At 43.2% G+C, this 22,292-nt stretch overlaps 1 protein-coding gene across 18 annotated transcripts in view; it reads right to left on the bottom strand.

The window, feature by feature from the left end:
• The window catches only part of ADGRL2 (adhesion G protein-coupled receptor L2), a 244,508-nt gene that overhangs the window by 189,857 nt on the left and 32,359 nt on the right, over nt 1-22,292 (bottom strand). For 2 of the 18 annotated variants that reach the window (XM_081914087.1, XM_081914086.1), the window contains exon 1: nt 9,181-10,667. The exons of 1 other annotated variant lie outside the window; for it this stretch is intronic. The gene's annotated coding sequence lies outside the window, so the exon portion shown is untranslated. Of the gene's footprint in view, nt 1-9,180; nt 10,668-22,292 lie in introns of those variants that run through there. 15 more of the 18 variants (XM_081914090.1, XM_081914092.1, XM_081914083.1 and 12 more) reach the window with 13 other exon arrangements.

Genomic DNA, 22,292 nt, shown 5'->3' with positions numbered 1-22,292 from the left:
AAGTTTCATCCCAGTTTCAACTCTCCATATACCTTATCAGCAACTAAGTAGAAATCTCAGAATTCTTTCAAAAAAAACACAGTCATCCATTTCCCCAGCAGCAAAGAACAATTTTGGCAGTAATGGAAGTGAAAGTATTCCGCCGTCTAGAAGCAGAGCAATAATCATTCCGAGGTGTTGACTCATATGAAAAAATATCTACAGCAGACGCAACACACAGTTAAAAGAAAGAATAAAAGCACCTATTTAAATATGGGGATGAATTTTGCATCAAGGGAACAAATCAAATGGTAAAAAAAAGTATCAACTGGTAAAGCGTAACTGATTGCTCAAAATTGTTATTACGAATTCTCCAAACTAAGAACATGCAGACAACTAAGTTTGCTATCCTATACCCACTTAGGATATTATTTCTGAAATACACTGATTTGCACAATAGATCTTATTCAAAACTTTTGCAACTCAAGCAATATAGGTAACGACAACAGCATAAACATAGTGCCCAGTATTTTTTTATTCAAAATAACAAATTTTAGAACCCACAAAAACGTGAATCCAGTATCAAAATAGCAGAATGTGTACCCCTTGGCTTAGAATCATTTCCTAATTTCTACATCCAAATGCCATGCATTTCTCTCCTGAACATGGCCAAAATTATTTAAAATATTGGAGTTTAGAACCAATATTTATATTCAAACCATGTATTACTATCCTTCGGCCTGTTTTGAGAAAAGCAGCATCTGACAGTGTTTACTACTCCTTTTCATTCACACAAAATGAAGCAAGAGGTAGCAAGTCTCAATTGCTGGGGTATCCTACAGTAGTTTTACGCCATTTATGCCCCAAAATCTCCTAGAAAAATTCTTGAAACGGACAAAAACATTTATATATAATTAGAAAGTAATGTAAAGCATGCAAAAAGTATCCTTTTACCATAAACACAAGTCAAGCAGAATGAGAATCTACTTGATATACTGGTATTATAACTCAAATTAATTCTCTTTTTAAAATAAAAACTGGCGATTGTGGGCAAAACATGAAACTCACTGCAAGGAGATGTAGTTTCTTGTACATCTCCTTCCCTCTTGCAAAAATAAGTAACATTGTAAAGTGTTTTGTACACTAAAGGTGCTATATGTAGCTACTAAAAAGAGGTTACAAAAACATTTAGCTACATTATGTCTTTAAAAATTAGAACTTCACTTCCTTTTGTATCCATGTACCCAAATACAAAATAACAAAAAACGAGCATTGTTTCTTCAGAGGTCGCATGCATGTCTAATTGATGGCTTTCCCTTTCTTAAAAAACACTGTAATACTTACAGTGGGGAGACTGGATCCATTTCCTATGATCAGTGTCAAATATTTTACAGGGAAAAGTCACAATTCACGCATTGCATTTGACACTCGTGTGTGTGTGTGTGTGTGTGTGTGTGTTTTTCACTACCCAGGTTTGTACCAACTACAAACTGTGCTTAAATATGCTGTCCAGAGCAAACGCAATTGAGAACCAACATGCAATCATTTAAATGCCCTAGTATATTTTAATGTTTATAAGGTTCTCATTCTAGGCTGTTAGCCAACAAGAGGTCCCCTTTTCTCCCTCAGCACACGTTCTGTTGTCAGGCTATGATTAATTCTGTGCTCTGTAGAGGGAGACATTACATCCGGGCTAAAACATACCTAAATTTTACCCTGAGGCAGAGGTCTGGTTTAAACATCTCCATTCAAAGTGGCATTTGTCTTCCCCTTTTCAGTCACTTTTTTCAGAAATTCTAGCATGATGACTTTGTGACCTACAAACGGCCCACCGGTTTAAACTGTTATGTTGCCTGCCCCTTGTAGCTGGCTGTTTTAGAGACTCAAGATAGCAAGATTGTGTGTGCATCAGGAAAATACACAGAGGCAGATGTTCAACAAATAAAAAAAGACAAATTCTAGCTTTCTGTACAAAAGGCAGAGGCAATGTTTTCAAACTACAGTTTGAACACAGAGAGCCTACAGAATTATGCAATCATTTTAAAAACAGAAAAATATCACTAACACATCATCATACATATATTTTATTTTTTTAAAGGTGAACAATTGTATCTTAAGTGAGTTTTTCTGCACTGGAGACATGAAATGGATGCTATTACTGTCACCCTACAAAGTAATGTACTTTTCTATATTTGGTCTTCATTCTTGCATGAAACACCTACTGAGGTTTTCATATTTTTTCCATTACAAAATCAAGGAAGATATGCAGGTAAAAAACAAAAAATGGGTGGCGTGACCATTTTCCATACTCAATGCAATCCTATACACGTCTATGACAAATATATACATTTACGCGGAAGCAAGCCCTACTGAGTTCAATGGGGCTTATCTGTCAGAGTGTATAGGATTGTAGCGTATATTCCATTTCTTTTGGAAAGTTAATGCTCTTTTAGTTGACTTATCCACTTGCGCTCCTGCACAGAGAAAAGCAACAACCACCTACGGTAGAAAAATGTAGCAAAATTACATGCTATTGCATATAGATTACACTATATTCTTGGTGCATTAAGAGTACAATCCTATGTATGTTGACTCAGAAGTAAGTCCTACTGTGCTCACAATGAGGCTAACTTCCATGTAAGTGGGCACAGGTCTGCAGCCTCTATATGGCCACTTTTGATAATGCTAGGGAATTCATACATTGCTGGCAAGATGCTACTTAACAAGGTAATCTCATTTCTGTGGTTTTTCAGTATAATTGATTTTCCCTCTTAGCTGCTCTGATAATTGAGCAAAATTATACAACCGTGGTGGGATTTTACTTACCAGCGCACAACACATAAAATCTTCTACAAAGATGAAGTATACTACTTCATAAAACTTCATTTTTGTTGTAATTAAACAAATTGTATTTAAGTTTGGCTTTTGCTGCCAAAGCAATCAATAGCGTTCATTTTATTTAATTTATTTATTTTGCAGCAGGCTGCACTTTTATCTGCAGGTGTCAGTCCCTGTGTTTACTTTTAGTCAAGACTACAATGTTCTTGACTAGTGTGCCTTTCTGAATAAAATTTAGGGCGGAAAATAACAGGCTTCCGTACAGTTGGAAGCATTTAACGCCTGACAAATACCACAAGGGAGGAAAAATAATAGCACATGCAAATTATATATTGCTTCTTTGACCCATAAAATGCTCCGTTTAAGATAATGAGCCACAACCTTGCCTGCACTATAATTCCAGAGTCTGATCAACAATGTTTTTCCTTAAAAGACTCAACTGATAGGTTTAAGTGCATCAGGTTGTCGCTTATCTTTTAGTACTTGTTAAGGAATGTGTGTGTGTGTGTGTGTGTGTGTGTGTGGTGTGTGAGTAATAGAGAGAGGGAGAGAACTTCAGCAGTCACCACTAAAAATAAAAATAATGATAGGAAGCAATGAATTGCCATGTAACTAAACTGATATAAAAATGATCAGCTTCGACAGACAATGTTTATGTAGGAGAATCCTTCAGAAAGGAAATGAACTAATATTTTAACTGATCAAGAGGAGATAACAGAATAAACTCTTCTTATTAACTCCCAAATATCATCAGCTCCATCTGCCTGGAAGTTCCATTATAATGACATTTATCCTATTTTTCAACAATCAGAAAAAAAATTAAGCATGCTATATTCAAGAGTGCACATGTGCTCCTGGGAAACCGAAAAGCTTACGCCTCTCTCTTCAAACATGTAGCATCAAATCTTCAAAATAAGAATAGAAAACAGTTCTGTGTAATGTGACATGTATAAGTAGCATGACTAATGATAATTCCGCTAAATTTCCGATGAAAAATAACGGACTTGTTTCTGCTCCTACGCACAAATTAAAAATTACAGTTGGGTTTAACTATTGCTTCCCATCTTTCATTTGGAAAAGTCATTAGCAGTTTTAGCAACTTATTTTTAACTGCCATCTTACAGACACCCAAAACAAAATAACCCCCAACTCCTGAGACTTCACTATAACAAAAAGGACACCCCCCCACACACAAAGACAGATCCCACAAACAGCCATTTGACACTACATTCAATTAAAGTCTGGTTTCTATGGAAAATCCATGTTGTTTAAAGGGAAAAAGGGCTTTTTAAATCCCAGGGAGCGGGGTTGGCTATTTTAAACAAAAACAAAACAGTAATTTCAGTGTAATTTCTTTTGCAATGCACACACCTTCTTCTGAAAGGTAACTTGTTCCAGTGTTAACTATATAGTTTCCCCAAAATTATACTTGCATGAAATGTTTTACTAGGAAGTGCAATATATCCTTAAGGGGGGGGGGGGAGGAATCATGACTGTCAAATTCTTCAACATTATTTGTTCATGTCAATTATGCTATGTAAAACAGACAAAACAGATGAAAATAGTGACATGCTAGTTTGCAGTATTTTAAGTATGAATTGCACTATTTTATGTGGTTTCCTGACTGGATCTTACCCCATCTTAGTAACTTCCAGTGCTGATATGTTGTCACTGAAAGCTGTAAGGGACAAATGAAACATGGCGGCAGCTTCTGAAGTGTTCAAATTATGGACTAACCGCTAAGCAAACTTTGCTTTTTTAATGCTCTCCTCTTGCTCATTTTAAAGAAGGAAAACACCCAGAAGCCTGGTGTTAATGTCTCTGCTGATTGTGAAAATTGCTGCAATAAAAACTCCAACTGCTTGCCTTAAATTAAGACTTCCAAGACTACATGCAACATCTATATCTTTGTATTGGTTTTTATAACATTTGGAAGCTTGGCTGCTTTCTTTGATGTTGGCCCATTAATGAATAGGGGAGCCAAATGTGGCAGCGAGAAAAAAATAACTGTTTATTGGAATATCTCAAGTCAAAACCTGCTTTAATTGGTTTGTGCTACCCCACGTTGATTCAATATCCTGATTTCTCCAGCTCTAGCTGCCAGAGCAACTGAATATCTATGTTCAGTTGCTGTTGCCAACACATAGTGACCCACTGTGATTGAAAATGGCAGCTGAAGCACGGCTGTAGCACATTAATTTCTGTCTAAGTGGTCCAATTTTGTCTTATGAATTGCTGAAAGTCTTCCTTCTGTGGCATTTTTATAGAAATTTGTCGAATTTCGAGATCACCGTCATTTAAACTGAAGTGCAACATTTCCAAGACAATTTTTAGATTATCTCTAATGGCTGTACTTCCTTTACAGCATGTAATGTACTTTCTTTACAGCACTCTATGTCCAAAGCAGACTAGTTAAAAGTAACTTAAGTGTCGTAATGACAACTGCATCAATATGTTCCATTTATACCACCAAAAGGTACTGCTATAAGCAACTGAAGGCATTAAGAGTAAATAAACTGGTGAAAATCACCTCAGTGTAATGACACCCCATTTGAGGACTGTTAACAGAACTCCATCCACAAAATCCTGAACTGCTCTTCACTATTTAAAATTAGCAAATGTCTTTAAAAAAACAAAACCCTGCACAATTCATTGTTTTCTTCAAGGCTTCCAAGCAGCCCAGCTTCTTAGTGATATTAAACTAAAAATAGACTATTATGCATAGCAAAACAATTCTCCTGCTTTAACAACCTATTTTTCCCACCCAAAAGTAACCACTGGAGCCATGGAAATAAAGTTACAATATCAGTAGAACAGATACATATGATTTACAGAAGAAGAAGAGCAACCAAGAGGTATTAGACTACACTGGGAAAGTTCATTTTGTTTAGCTTGATAAAAGAGATCTACCAAACTTAACCGCTCCCCCACAACCTCTGAACAATCTACTGTTTGGAAAGCAGCCCAATTTACTGAAGGAGTGCTGCATTCTGCTTGGCTACTGGTCTGCCAGATTACAAATATTGATTTTTTAAAAAATAATGAAAGAGGCATATCTCTTTGCAAACGGGAAAAAACAGGAGTAGCTAATGAATCAAAAATTACGTAAATGTGGCAGCAACATAAACTGACTTAAAATGCAATGATGAATATTCTGCAACTTCACTGCCAGGACCAGTCCTTGCCACAGCTATTTAAAGAATATGCATTAACACTACTTCTACTGAGGAGGACAACAATAGCAACAATAGATACAGCACATGATTGCAGATAACCTATGCAAAACTGACTGGAGGCTTTAAAAAAATATTTATCCAGGAAGGCATTTTAATTATTCTCTTATTACTCTTTGGAAATTAACCATAACAAATAAATAGAATGTTAAAATCTGTAACACACCCTATGAAATAAAAAAGATCTGCCATTCCTGTATTATGTATGAGAAGAAACGTGTGCTTTCTTCAAAGGTTTGCAACTGAGTGGTCTTTTCTTTCAAAGATTCATTTGTAGGGGTTTTTTTTTGAAGTAATTAGAAGTTCTTTTCCATTCAGGCCCCCTAATGAAATAATGTGCAGGCCATACCCAAAGTGTGAGTCCAAAAGAAAAGGCCTTGGAAATCCCACTAACAGAAAGGATAGGAGACACCAGAAACTATGAAACAGTGGCTGCCACGGAAAAAAAAAAGGTCACCCTTTTTCCCTTAGAACAAACCATTAATCAATAGAATATAATTGTTTGGCTGTTTGCAAGAGCCTGCAGCATACAGACTATGTTCTTTGCTGGCATAATTACAAAACAGTAAAAGTTCAGAAACATAACCCAAGCCCACCTCCCCCTTTTACCCCTTTACAATCCCCCCACTGCCCTTTGGGCCTCTGCTTTGGAAGCAAATGGAAGACAGGCTGAAGTTTTCTCAATTGAGCTGAAAGCTAAGAAAGCTTTGATATGCTAATAGCCCCCTTCAAACGTTAAGAATTCACACTTGCATTAATTCAAACAATTTGTGCAGAATGATGTGAAATGGCACCTCTTTTAGTGACAGGCAACAAAAGGGAGGGAATCAGAGTGTCTGAAGAAACCAAACAACAGAACATTTGTTCTGCAGAATGCTCTAAGAACATGTTCTTAAGGGGGAGATAAACAACACACACCTGAAGCCCAAGATGAAGATCTGTTTGCCAAAGCAACTGTGCCCAAAACCCACCACCACCAGATTTATAAGAGGCTATTATTAATCACAAAGCAAAAATCCAGAGTCTTTTACAGGGTATCGTCAACACACAAACACACACCACCTTATGGAAGAAATCCCTCACACCTTGAGTCTAAGAGAAGGCGGCTTTTCAGGCTACCAGAACTGTATCCAAACACTCCTCCCACTTAGAGTCCCCCCCCCAAAATGCTACAATAAATCACAACTTTAGCTTACACTTTTCAAAAGCATCTTCCAACACGCCACTTGTCCCCAGGTGGTCCTAAATACCTAACAAGTAAAAATGGAGCACAGGTTCTCCTTTTTATCCCTCCCCTCAAGAGCCACAACTGCAAAGGATTATAATTCATTACTATTTGCAGGTCTCTTGCAAGGTGTGTGTGTGGGGGGGGGTGCTAGTCAGGCTGCTCCTCCATCCTTGTGCTTTAGTGAAAATAAAAGTGCAACAAGTCATTATTTACTTAAAGGGCTGCAACTTTTCCTCTCAGCGGGCCACTTGAATTCATGAAGACGACTTGGTAGGGGCCTGCTACACACACACACACACACACACACACACAGAGAGAGAGAGACACAGAGAGAGAGAGCCAGATGAATGAAATCAGCCACCAGGCTTTCTACTCTAAAAGCACCCAGAGTGAGGAGGCTGCCTGGCTGGTCACACACATAGCAAAGAATGCTGGAGCAAAGGGAAGAAAGAAGAGAAAAGCTTGCTCCAATAACAGGATCCAGATGGCTCTTGCTTTTAGCCAGAGACTTGCAAGCCGCCTTTGGAGGTTATTCACACACACACCCAACCCTAAGAGAAGTAGGATTCCTAAAGAAACCCCTCTCCCGCTCCACACATCCACACTAGTTTCTTTCCACGGGAGAAATAAGAGCTGCAAAACAGGAGACAATGTGTACCCCCCACCCCAAACACACTTCCAGTGCTAGGTCACTTTACACCCACAAGTCTGGGCACACTCGCTGGTAAAGAAAGTCCTCTGGAATCCCAATAAAAATGCCCTTCGAGTTAAGTATTAAGTATGGCTTGAGCACTTGCTGCAATCCCACCTTGCACACTATTTCTTTTCAAGGGGGACCCGAAGGCCAGTCAAATCAATACCAGAGCAACAGTCTTTCTTGAGGATCGGGCAAAGTTTAGCAAGCCGGGAGAGGTTTCTCTGCCTTCCCCCCACCCACTCGCCCAGCATTTGAGCTGCTGGCGTTTCCTAAGGGAGCTTACATGCCACGCGGGGGTTTCGCGTGGCGAATGATCTGCTTGGCGAGCGGCCGGGGGGTGGGTAGGGAGGATAGGCTGGAAGAGGGGGAACCCCGCGCGAAAGTGTCCTGCAACAGCCCGGCGGACGGACTGACCTCTCGCCAAATCCCCGGGAGGAGCGCAGGTCCGCCCCGCTGCGCGCGGCGCAAGGGGGAAATCCTCGCGCGCGCTCTCGCTGGATCTGATCACAGGCCCGCACAGCCCTCGGGAAAAACTGCCTCTGGTCGTCCTCCTCCTCCTCCAGCCGGACTCTCAGCCTTTCAAGAGGCCAAGGCCCTCCAGGATCGCCACCCTAGAGCCTGCGCCGCTTCACATGTGACTACGCTCTCAGGTCACCTTCTTTCCCACCCTCCACTTGCCCGGGAAAGACCTCAGCTTCAGAGTTGAACCCTCATCCGATCTGCCTTTGCCCAGGGAGGAAGATTTAGGAAGTAAAAGGACCATCGCGAGCCTCCCCATGCCTGAGTGTTGACCACCCCATGCCTCTCCTTTCCCATATACATTCATATTCACACACACACACTTTGGTTTATGCGGCGCGCAGAGCTCTTTTTTTCCAGGTGATGGAAGATTGGGGGCCCCGGTTTATCAGAATGCATAGGACGGAAAACAGTTCGATACAGATTTATTGGAGGAGTTCCCTTCCCATAGCTGGAAAAGGGGGTTAGGGCTGAGGCTCTACAGTGCATTTCTCCCGCACCCCCCCCCCGACGCACATACACACACACCCCTCTCCTGCGAAGTAAGCAGTCCCCGTGCATGCAAATGGCTTGCAAAAGGGGGCGATCGAAGTAAGCGAACAGGTCCTGAAAGTGGGAAAGAAGCATCTCACCCACGAATAATCCGCACACACCGAGAGGGAGGGGGGAGGGAGGGAGACGCTTACCTTTGGGTTCGCAGCCAAAGCCGGGCCGGGCTTCCTCTTGCATCTGGGGGTGCCCCGGGAAAGGGGGTACAGGGTGAGCCCCTTTCTGATCACAAGGTGGCGGTTGCTGTTGTTTGTTGTTTAAAGGCGATGTTTTGGCCCGGGGGGGGGCGCGCCAGCAAACACAAAAGCCAGAAGGGGAAGGAGGTGGAGGATCGCCGGGCAAGTCAAGGAAAAAGAGCTGGGCTAGGTAGAAGAAGCGACGAAAGGCGAGGAAAGCAGCTGGCTTCGCAGCTCGCTGGGCTGGGACAAAACGCACACCAGGAGGCTGCTCGTCTCCCTTCCGTCCGAGCAAAAAAAAAGAGCCCAGGCAGCCGAAGGGGCTCGGCGAGAGGTTAAGTCAACATTTCCCCCCACACACTCCAGGTCCCAACGCGCGCGGCTCCTTCCCCAAAACACGCACGCACTCCTTTAAATAAATGTTTGGGGTGGAGGGAGGAGAGCGAGGAAGGAGGGAGGTAAAACAAAAGGAAAATCGAAACAATTATTTTGGTCGATCTGAAAGCACCACAACAAAAGAGCGCTAGGTGCAAGCACCGTCTTGGATGTGACCAGCCCTGGAGTCCTCTCTCTTTTCTCTAGGCGACTGGGATGAATAGGGGGGGGAAAGAAGGCGACGCCAACAGGAGCAGCCGGAATCAACTCAATTGTTCGGCGGGGAGGCGAAGTGGGGAGAAGGCGCTGCGATTGCAAAGCACAGGCACACGCGCGCGCAAGGGGAAATCGGAAAGAAAAGCCCCCTTTCTCTCCGTCGTCCTCGTCGGCCTCATTTACATCTCCCTGGATGGCATCCTGGCCTCTGGCAGGATCCAGTTCCAGCCCTTCTTCAAGCTTCGCTTTTTTTCCTCTCCTCCTTGCCTCTCCTCTCTCCTCGACGCTGCCGCTGCCGCCGCCGCTGCCCCGTGAACGGAGATCAAGAGCAAAGCTGGTCGCTCAAAGCAATGGGGAGAGAAAGGAAGAGAGACGGAGAGGGAAAGGAGGGCGGGGGGCGAGTGAAATCGCCCTTAAAAGAAAAAAAGGAAAAATCCCAGTGAATTGTATTGCCAGCTCCCTTTCGTCCATGCACCTCTCTCTCAGTGTGTGACTGGGGATTGCGAAGTCCTGACACGGACTCTCCACTAGCTCTGAACTGGAGCCACCTCCAGCCTCCACCTCTTCCTCCAATCTCCACCCCCTCTCTTTCTCTCTCTTCTCCCCACCCCTGGGCTCAGCTAATCATATAAACATATTATCATGTATAGAAGCGGCGGCAGCCAAAAATATGGGGGGAACATATATATATTCTCCTCTTCCCCACCACCCCGCTTCTTGTGTCTCCCCGCCGCCGCCGCCACCCGCCCGAGCTGGTGGAAGGGGAGGGGGGCTTCTGGCAAATAAAAGCAGATTAGAGACAGCTAAGTACCAAACGTGAAGGAGATAATCTAAAGGCTCGATCTGCCACCACTGGCCATTTTCCACTCCATTTGAGCTGCTTGCGGCTGCACGGCTTTGGGGAGGAGAGGAGGAGGGATGGGGGGAGGTGGGCTGGGGAGAGAAAGAGAAAGCAGCGGCGCGGGGTGTGGGTGGGTGTTCGTGCAAAAGCTTTGGGCTCGATCTGGCGGCGGCAGGGAGCGCTGGATCACTTCAGCCGGCGGTGGCTGGGAGCTTTGGGGCAGCCCCGCAGCGAGAGCAGGAGGCTCGGCTGCATCTCGGGGTCCCCACTGGGTGCTGTCCGCCCACTGGCAGAGAGGGCCTCCTCGCCAGCCCCTCCGCGGCGCCGCAGACGAGCAGGCGGCTTCGCCTCGCCGCTCGTTCCGGGGGAAGGCTTTGGCGGCCGGCTTCCCCTCTCGGCGGGCAGGGCAGGGCAGGCGGCGGCGAGCTGCAGACCCGCGCAAAGTTTCGTCGCCGGCTTTTTGCCTTTCTCCCAAACCCTCTCCCTGTCTGCCTCGTCCCTTTCTCCTTTGTGTGCGTAAAAAGCTGCCTGCGCCTAGCGCCGCCGACTCGGGATAGCAAAACGCAGGAGGGCCACCACCACACACGCTGGGCGGGTGCGAGAGCCGAGCAGCAAGTGCGACTCTCCAAGTGGAGGAGGAGGAAGAAGAAGAAGGCGAAGGAGGCAGTTGTGAGGGGGGACGGCGGCGCAGGGAAGCCTCCGAAGTTGAACTTCCGAGGGTCTGGCGGGGACTGAGGGGGGAGGGCGCAGGCGCGCGCGCACAAGACGGAGAAATGCAAACCCAACTCCGTCCGCCATTCTTCACCGTCTTCACGCGCCTCCCAACAATTCAGTCGACTTTGCGGGGCGTGGGATCAACTCGCAGCGACCCAGGGCAAAGGGAACGGGAAAACTGTTAACTAAATAAATAAAAATGACCAGATAAACCCCTTCCCCATACGCCAGGGGGGTCTTTCTTTCTTTCATTTCTTCTTTAAAAGTGTTTGGCTCTCATTTGTTTGCTCCGAAATCCCTTCCCCGCGCCCGCTTCCTTCTCCATTTTCCCTGTTCCCAGGGCAGCAGGGCGACAAGAAAACCGAGAAACAACGCTTGGGAACCGTATCGAAAGAAGGGTGCGAAACTGCCCGTGACCCTCTGAGGCGCAGAAGGGAAGCTCTTCTACTTTCTCTCCCCCCTCCGTGAAAATTCCCTCAAACTGCGGGGAAGGGTTTCTCTCCCGCCTGCCCACTTCCCCTCCGTTCACTTTCCAAAAGGAAAAGAAAAAAGTGCTGTTCTTTTGTCTGGAATCCGAGGGCTTTCGGAAATTCTCGTGCCAGGGTTCGCTCACACGTTATGAGCATTTGATGGATCTCCCGGCCTGGCAGCTGTGGGGAAGGTTACATTGTGGCAGAACTCCTCTTTCGGCCTCATTCAAAGATGCAGTTTGAGGGGAAATGGAGAGGGATCCTGTAAACGTTACATCATAACCTATCCCTCCTAAAGGATAACAGCTCTGGATATCAGAGCAGGAAATGCTCTTTTCCTAACATTCACAAATTGCACAGGGATTATATTGTCCCCTTGGTTTCTAATAAGTACTGGTACTCTATTATAACACCCTCAAAGGTTCTTGAGGCATGTCCTCTCTTTTATGCAAACAACAATCTTGTGAGGTAGACACACCCAGTGAGCATGACTGCTGAAGAGGGATTTTGAAACCAAGTCCTCCTTGCCCAACACTGTCCACTGCAACTGTCCATAACATTAGCACCTCACATCGAATGTAACTGATCCATAGAAAGGACTGTATGAACTAAAAACAATTTTAAAAGCCCACTGTCCACTACAATACACACACACACCACAATTAAATGAGAATCCTTTGGGCTGCTTAGATTTTTGCTTTGTTACATAACTCATAGTGTATTTGCCTGTGTTAAGACTACAGTGGTTTGGCTTATTCCGGTTATACCTGAAGGCCTTGTACTTTTATAGCTTCACACACACTTAGGGCTCATCCACACTTTGGTTTGGTCCATGACATCTAAGCATGGCATGTAGTAGGTTTTTCTTTTGTCCTGCTGCTTTCCCTGAGAAAACCCGCCCCTCACTGCTGAATCGGAGCAAGTTTGTTCCAATTCAGCGGTAGACAGTGAGTTTTCCTGGGGAAAGCAGTGGAACCAAAGAAAAAATAACGACTATAGGACAAAGGGAAGCCTGGATAAATGTACATAGAGTTGAGTGTACAGCACTGTTTGACAAATTTGATGCTTAATTTCCATCCAGAAATTGAGCACACACATAAACATTATCAATATAATTATGGTTTGGTTAATGTTAGCTTCTTATTTTGTCCACTTTATACCCATGCAGGATTTCTTAGAGTGTTATCTAAGTTCCTGTACATAAGTTATAAGTGGGTGTCCTGTGCAAACAGTTGGGGAGGCTGGGGAACCTCTCCCCAACCCCACCTCTTCACCAAACCTGGCACCCATGTGTTCAATATCACATCTTCACTGAATACATCCTATTCTGAATCTGATCACACATTGCCCAGGGGGTCAGCTGCACATTTGGCACCCCCATGACAGTGGCAGAGCTTCATGCTCCGGCACCGGGGGATGGAGAGCAGGGCTGGCACACGTCCCGGGGGCAGGACACCCTGCCCACAGGGGTGTGGCATGCATGCTGCAAAGACATGGCTCGTGTCCTGGGGTGGGGTGCGCCACCTGCATGGGTGTGGTGCCCAGCACAGGTGGGGGGATCAGCTGAGATGGCACCCCAATGGGATTGCGCTGCCAGGGGCAGTGCGCTCCCCCTGCACTCCTCTTACTCCGCCAGTGCCCTGTGAATCGGGGCATACGTGTGTAGGACTTTTGGCATAGAGGAGCATCATTATGTAGGAGCACAGAACTAGAGTCAGCAGGCACATTCCCAACCTCACAGATGCGGGCTAAACATTTCAGGCCACAGAGCTCAAGTCTTCCAAAGAATAGTGTTATTTTCATGCTGGTTCTGTTCTAAGTTTTTGTACAGCTGTCCCGGGGGGGAATATTTGGGTATAAGAGGGAAAGAAAGACTTGGGGGAATCTTCAGAAGAAAATGATGGGGAATCATTTGCAACTTTATCCAGCAACACAAAGAAGAAGAAGAAGAGGAGGAGGAGGATGAAAATTTCAGTCACTGGCATATTACGAAGCATAACTTTATCTACTATGTCAGAACTTATAGTCATTACTGTTGGAAGGGGGTGTGGTCAGATTGGGTCATACTTTCACCTTTGGTGAGAATGCACAAGCATAAAGAAGTTTGGGAACATGGTTGCTGATTACCGACAGAAATTTATCCACATTGAATCTCAGATAACTCCCAAAACTATGCTTCTTCGTCATTTCAAAGCTAATGAACCTGGATTCGGGCAGGAAAGACCTCCTTAAGCAACTGTATGCAACTGCAGAGTTGTGTATAGCACATAATTGGAAGTCTCCAAAGCAACCACCTACACAGCAGTAGATTGCTAAAATTTGGGAGACTGTCATTATGTAGAAATTTAACCAGCAAGTACAGCAAGCAAATAAACCTTTTTTAAAACAAATAATAATAATCATAGGAGTAATTTTTAAAAAGCTATTATGGCTCCATGGCTTCCATTTATTTCCACTGTGGTAGTCCTTCATCTTCTAATCAGTTCAACTCAAGTCCATTTTTTTTTTAAGATTATGAGATATGTAACCTGTGCAATATAATTAGTGAGCCAATTGCTCCATGAGCATGATAAACTAAGACCAATTATCAGCAAGTTTCATTATTCCTTTAGTGTTCTTTATATGTGTGCATATGTTTAACAGCCTGTATTTTTGACTGTGCAAAAAGTGTGCAGTTCTCGTTTTCAGCCACATCTGTACAGTTTTATATTATTTGCTACTGCCTTTAAAATCCCACCTTTACTCCAATGAATTCAAGGTGGCACATGGGGCTCTCCATCTCTCCATATTATCTTCACAAAAGCCCTGTGAGGCAGGTTAGGCTGAGAGTTGGTGACTGGCCAAGGTCTTACCATGAGCTTCTTAGCTCGGTTCGCATTCAGATTCTAGTCTCAATTTAATGTAATATGTAGTTCTGGCCTGAGTGGGTATAAATTCTGTACCACAAGATTTCATGTAAGGGAAGATTCATGTTTTGTTTTTGTTTTTTAATATCAGTGGGTCTTAAACAAAAACAAAATTCTGGTCGTGTGAACGTGTAAAAATATTTTGGCTTCAGAGCTGCCTTCAGGGATGGCCACGGGTACAAAATAATTGCAGCTCTGAGCACAGGTGATACAACCATATCACAACCATGTCCTGTTTTTTCTGACCATGCCCTCTTTTTTTCCTCCTGCAGCAATGATTGCAAAAGGCTAAATTGTTGTTTAAAAGCCTCCAGTATTAGCTCTGTTGTGGCACCATTAATTGCCCTAGGGTCATTCTTCTGGAGTGAGTTATTTCAGCTTCAGGACCAGTCCTCCTGTATTAGCTCCATTGTGCCACCACAAATTGCCCTGGGGTCGCTTTCCCTGAGTGAGTTATGCAGTTCACACCAGAAAAATGGGGTTGTTCGATACTCAGAGAAACCGGCAATGAAAGCTTTTTAACAGTGTGAGCCTTCAGAGTTGCAGCCATCTTTCTGCTCTGTTGACACAATTGAGTTTTACTATGTGGAAAAACGGAGCAGCAGTTTTAAAATGAACTTATTTGAAGTAGTTAAGAGGGGGCTTTCCATTCTTCAGGATGTTATCATCCTTGATATTTTCACAGCGTTGAAGTCTTGGGTTTTAAGCATAGTCTGAAGCAGTTTAAGAGGTATTCCATGCTTCAAAGTAACATCCACCATGAAATTTAGGAAAGCGATTTATTCAAGAGTACTGCTTCTTATTGCTGTAAAATACTGCCAGCGATCTTCAGGTGCGTCCTAGCATCCAAATATGTTGACTGTTCCCACATGAACAATGAACCAGTTTCTGAGGAAACTGTTAGAATGAATTTACACTGAATATCCCATTTTGGGGGTCCAGTTAATACCAGATCGAAGTCAGGACAGTGTCAGAAAGCCAAAGATGAAGCCACAAGATGTATACATGATATTTGGCAAACGTTTATGTTTTGTAACTGCTACAGTTATAACTTAGCAGCATCATGTTTGCTTTCTGACTACAAAGGTTCATTGTCTCCTCTAACTTAAATCCAGAAAGTTCTGAAGCAAAATGGTCTACAGACAGCTCTTACCTTCTATCACTGGATTCTCAATAAGGAAAGCGCTTGTTTGGGAGAAGGAAATCAGCATATTGTCTGGACATGATAACAGCAGGCACTAGAGGAGGCAGAGGCATGATAAGCATTGTATAAAATTATGTATCATTTGGAGAAAGTAGATAGACATTTTTCTCCATCTCTCAGAGGTGCTTCTTTACATTGAATATGGTTAAACTACCACAAAATCACCACCATCTTGGATGGCTTTAAAATGGGGTTAGACGACTTCATGGAAGATAAGGCTATCAATGCTTACACAATTTTTTTAAACTGCAGAATATGTGGCGTTTTCTTGAGCATTCATACTACAAAAAAGAGAGTAATGGCAGCTAAAGGATACATAGCCATAGGGAAATAGATACATGGATTATGGAAAGAGTTCCTTAAGATATTAGATGTGGATCATGAAGGGGAGGAAAGGGAGCTCTACAGAGCACAGGCATTCTCTGACGGCTAGGATGGCTCACACAGGTAAGTTACTGCTTCTAAAAGACCAGCAGGTAATGCCTGCACATTTTAAAGTTCATCTCCAAAATACGGAGACCTAGAAACCTGCTTGTTTCTCACCTTCAGTACAGAACACCAACTCTTGCTAGATATAAATTGTTCAAAGAACATGGCAGAACCCAAAAGTGAAAGATGCTAGACACAAAACTGACTCCTTTAATTATTTGAAAACAATACTCAAGTCAATACTGATTTTCAATAGCATATTTCTCTAGCTCTGTAGAGATTTCTCAATCAGAGTCTGTATATATGAAATGATGGATCAAATGCATTATGATACCCATATTATGTAAAAATGTATTCCTGGTTTCTAAAGATAGGTGCTAGTGCAGATAAAGAATCTGAAAAGCGAGTTTGCTGATAGAGGGGCAGTTTCTGACCTTTGTGCAGTCAGAGAACGGGAGCAAGACTGGGTCACAAACCTTGCAACAATAAACAGGGATTATTGTGTTTGCTTTTCTTTTGCTAGGATAAAGAAGAGAAATTCCTTCTTATCTATTAGCTGTCAAGAAAGAAAGAAAGAAAGAAAGAAAGAAAGAAAGAAAGAAAGAAAGAGGCTCAGCTCAGAGTGAAAGTTTTGCCTCAGTAAGGACTGTAGATATTTGTGTTTTCTTTGTTCCACAGACAACATAAGGAATCATTGCTTTAGAAATAATATTTCTGTGCCAAAGGAATTGTGTAATCTAAAAACCAAAACTATAGCTAAAAACACAGCTATAGCTAAACACTGTTAAGTCCTATTGAATTAGTGGGAGAGTTAAGCATTTTCAATCACTGCAACCTAAAAGTGCATGTCTGGGTAGCTGGATTGCTGCACTGCACTTTTGGCTGGAAAACAGAGATATCTATAGAGTTACTTAATGTTGATTAAATCCTAGTTAATGGGATCAGAGCCGCAATAGGAAATGGGTCTTGGAATAATGTTTAAAAGTCACTAATTAGATATTTCACTAATTATATATCCCCACAATTTTTGCAATAAGTATACAAATATTTAGCAAAGTTCAAGTGTCATTTCCATCTGATCTCAGTTGCTGATATTGTTTGTGAAGTATATAACCCATTGTTGACATCATCTTGCTCGTGTTTGCAATATGTTATTTGTGTGTGTGTGTGTGAGAGAGAGAGAGAGAGGGAGAAAGAGAGAGAGAGAGAGAGGATATTGATCTGGGATAAAATGTTACAGAAAACAATATGCACCAGCCCCACCAAAATAATGGTGAAATATATATATGACATGATATAATTCTTAACTAAAATACTTCATCCTTACAGCTTGTTATAAAACGGAAAGTGTTATATTTACTTCTCATATTTATTGCTGCCCACTTTTTGTTCCACTTGGACTTGACATTAGAGGTGATTTATATGTTACCCTGGAACTGCTTGCAACTTTTGTTTCTCGCTCACGTTAACTCACACAAGGTGGCCATTCACAGATTTCAGCCTCGGCAATGCCTGTGATCTCTGATGCTCCAAAAATGGATGCCAATCACAGCTGCTGCTTTAGTTTTCCGTGCGCTAAGGGCTGCTCGCACGCCAAATTGTTCATATGGAGGAAAAAGTAACCTGTGAAAAGTATCCTGTGAACTAGATATTAAGAGCATATAGATATTCCCTTTATCACAGAGTCTAGAGGAGATGTCCTGCTCAGACTTACACAAGTTGCCTTGACATAATAACCGTGCTTCATCATAGTATGATCTCAATTTTTTTTATTTTTGTCCCATTTTGCCCGATTTACCATGCCACACTTCTAGGGGCATCACAACAATTTGGTAAAGTCTGGTTTTATTTGCCACGGGCCATGAGATTGCCATGACACAGTTTAGAAGTACTGCAGAGTTCACAGACTCCGCAAAGGTTACCCACAGAGAATGGAAAGGCATTGAATGAATGCACACCCACACAAATAAAACAACCCAGTTGGCCTTTTTCACAGAGAGTGTAGCACGGGGCCAGTGAATTTCAAGCGCAGGGCCATTTCAATCAAAACTATTGTGATGTGTGTATTTGTCTGGGTTGTGGGGTTTTTTTTGGGGGGGAGGGAGGGGTAGAAAAATCCAGCTCCCTTTCTCTAACACAATTCTATTTAATTTTAGGTTTTGTAACATTTTCCTTCATGTCTGCTATACATGCAATTCGGGTTGATCCAGTAGGAACAATTCAAATACCTACTGGATAAAGCACTTGAGAAGCCTAATGGCCAATCGTTATGGATTATTGCCATGATTCTCAAGGAATTGTATACAACTTGGCTGTGTATGGGCTCTAATGAAAGGGTTCCTGACAACACTTTCAGCCAATTGTACTGACAGCTGCATTCTTGGGGAGAACACATTTCCAAAAGGTGATTGAACCTATCTGACAAAATGGGTCAAATTGCGCTCCCAGTTACAGCCACACAACACTCTTCCCTCTGCTAGACAGATAAATTGCTGAGTATGAGCAGCTACTTTGGGAGAATACATCTTGGTACATGTTATATCTCCTGCCATGTGAGCAAAAAATCATTAAAGGCTTTCTCCTGGAAGCAGTTGCAAGCATGAAAATGGGCAGGGGTGCAAAATTCAGCACCGGGAAAATCTGAGCGTTTATCTTTCATTCGCTTATGCAAGTTTCTAGCCCTTAAAAAAAAGTTTGATATAAACTACAGCATGCCACAAAAAGAAAACAGATTCAGTACAGAAGAAGACATAGAAACAACTCCAGAATGCTCCAGAAAAGAAACCAATCTATATGTTTACATAGTAAACCAAAACTAAAAAGTCTCATATTATTACCAATGATCAGGGATGATAGGAAACATAATACAACAACATCTGGAGGGTACCAGGTTGAGAGAGCAGCTAACACATCAGATTTTGGAAAATTCTCTGGCCATTTGATAAGTTTCAAGAGCTTTCAACACCTCTCCACCCTGTTCTGAAGCAAATAACTGACTTGCTTGATGTATTGCATACCACTCACTAAGGTTGTACAAATGTTGAAATCACACTTTAATCCACTTTGGCTCTAAACCAAATTTAAGTGTCTTTTTCTGGCAATAGATCTTCCCAATAGGCTACTATGTCTGGATTCAGTCTAGTCTGATTGAATAATGCTTTGCTTTTGCCTTTGCATGTCGGAACAAAGACTCTTCCAAGCTTCAACTGCGCCCGTGGATGAGTGAACCTGGTAAATCATTCTGTGTATACTGACTAAAGTGAAATATTCCAAGGATGCACCCTTAAAAGACACACTAGGATTATTATTATTATTATTATTATTATTATTATTATTATTATTAAAAGATATTTATATACCTCATAAGCATTAACATTTCCAAGCATGGCACATAGAAAGGAAGTATACAGAAAATAAAGCAATAAATAGCCATCACAAAATGAAACACTACCTTAAAATGCACAAGGCAACAAGAATGTCTTTGTCAGGTTCAGCCAGGAAGATGCCTGTCTAAACTCAGTTGGGAGGGAGTTCCACAGGATTGAATCCACAGCACTGAATGCATCTGAGACATGGGGAACCACCAACAGAAACCCCACCAAAGGTCTCAGTGAACAAGCAGGAACAAAAGGGATTGAGCAGTTTGTAAGACATTCGCAGCCCAAACTATTAATGCCCTTGTAAGTTAATACAAAAACAATGAACCTGGCCCATTAACATGTGGGCAGCCAAAGTAGCTTTTTAGCATCAGAGTTAGGTTCTAGTGGTAGTCCCCATCAACAGACCAGCTGTAGCATTTTGTACCAGGTGGAGCTTCCAAACCAAGCATCATCTAAAGCACACTGTGATAATCATGTCCTGTCTTTTGCACCCAGTGTTGATGCAATTGCTTTAAGTGGTGAGGTATGCATCAACAGAGTTGCATTTTCAAATGCCAATGCCAGCTCCTCTTGCATAAGATGCATTCAGTGGTGCTCCCTTCTGGACTTGGGCCACCTCCCCTTCATTGCTTCTGTCACTTCCCATTCATGTCCATTCCCTCTAGACCAGGCTCCCCCAACCTCAGCCCTCCAGATGCTTTTGGCCTACTACTCCCATTATCCCTAGCTAGCAGGATAAGTGGTCAGGAATGATGGGAATTGTAGTCTCAAAACATCTGGAGGGTCAAGGTTGAGGAAGCCTGCTCTAGACCCAATCTGTTCAGCTACCTAGAGGATGAGGTGAGTACTGTTCTTTCATCTACTCCACTCACTTCTTACTCACTTGAAGAGAGCAAGTGAACAGGAGAAGGATCAGTGGGGTGTCTGAGGTTTTGCATTGGGTCCCCTGATGGAGTGTGGGACTTGGCAAGTACTTGACCATAACAGCCCCAGCTGGATACTAATTACTAACTGTTGAATTTTATTTGTTTTTTTAGTTGAAAATGACCTTGGGCCAAAATATAGCTCTGTGTGTCTCTGTGTTGCCAAAGACCAACCAGAATTCAAGTTAAGAGAGAAACATAAAGTTTTGAAATCAGGGAATTTCAAGTCTGGCTTAAACTGCATTTCTGCCTTTTCATAAAGGCCCTGGAGTGTGTCTAACTTAAGCTGCAATTTTAGTTGGCAGAGATGATTTAGAGTTCCCATTTTTCATGGGGAAGAAGCTGTGAAATTTTCTGGACTCTTTCTGGAACGTTCTGTAAGACTCACTTAGTCTCAGCGTGCACCTCAAAATGAGTGACCAACTGTGCACATCCCATGGTGCAGCTGAAGTGAGGCAAAGCATTTCTTCCTGAAGCTTTGTTTTTCCAAAGGCAGAACATCCGATCAAGGGATTCCTGCTAAGCGTTCAGGAAGCCCCAAGGTTTTTGCCAGAACACAGTTTCAAAACCGCTGTGGTAAGTTCTAAGCGGCAGACAACTTGAAAGGAACTCACTACAGAAACTAAAAGGCACACTGGGAAAAGCTCTCTCAGGAATGTGACACTGTGGACAGGCTCCCAGTCTGAACCCCTTTTGCAGAATACGTTAGCATATGGTACAATCCCAGTGGTGTAAACCACGGGGATGGGACCTCAGGGAGCTGAACTCATTCTTTCTTAATCTCCAGGGCTTCACTAGCAGCACTGCATCAGATCAGGTGTCATGATCCTGGCCTACTTTACTGAATAGGTGATGTAATTGTGTAGTCGCCATTGTGTCGTTTCCAGAGTCTCATCTTGCCAGTGCTTCTGCAGAGGGATTCCCTATGCGCCATGCTCTTGCTTCCTCATCCCTGCTTCCACATTCGCTCCACCTCCAATACATGCCTCACCTCCTCAAGAGACACTGCCCTTTCAAGCTCCTCCTCCAGACACCAGACAGCCATTTTGCTATCAGTTTTTGAGGGACTTGATTGGTTCCTGGTTTCAGCCCTCTGATCTGGCCACCAGTCCACCTTGCTGCCTCCTTTGTGTTCTTCAACCCTAAGTCCTCACCCCTATGCCAGGGATAGCAAATCTCAGCCCCGGGGGGGGGGGGGCAAATGCAGTCCTCTAGGCCTCTTTATCCAGGCCACACCCCTCACTACCTCTGCTCTGTACCCTCTTCAAGTGATTTGAAGTATGATAATTCATCAGGTTTCTGAAACCAGGTTTCTACAGCTGTTTTGAAACTACAACTCCCATCATCCCTAACCAGTGGTCCTGCTAGGTGGAGATGATGGAGTTGTAGTCCAAAACAGCTGGAGACCCAAATTTGGGAAACCCTGATCTAGACATAGGTGTAAGTTTGCGTGTATGTGAGTAAGAACCTCTTAATTTTGTGTAGCCTATCTGGTAAGAATTAGCTCAGTTGCTTCACCCACATTTTGCTTCTGGCCTTCAGTGGGCAAGCAGCCCTGGAGAAGTTCTCCAGGAGCCAATGTAGACCTCAGGCTGAAAAGGGTCCCCTGTTCCTG

This window comes from Podarcis melisellensis (assembly GCF_964234715.1).
Source record: "Podarcis melisellensis genome assembly, chromosome: 6".
NCBI classification, from domain to species: domain Eukaryota; kingdom Metazoa; phylum Chordata; class Lepidosauria; order Squamata; family Lacertidae; genus Podarcis; species Podarcis melisellensis.
The sequence above is the reverse complement of the archived record's forward strand: the minus strand, read 5'-3'. Positions and strand labels throughout refer to the sequence as shown.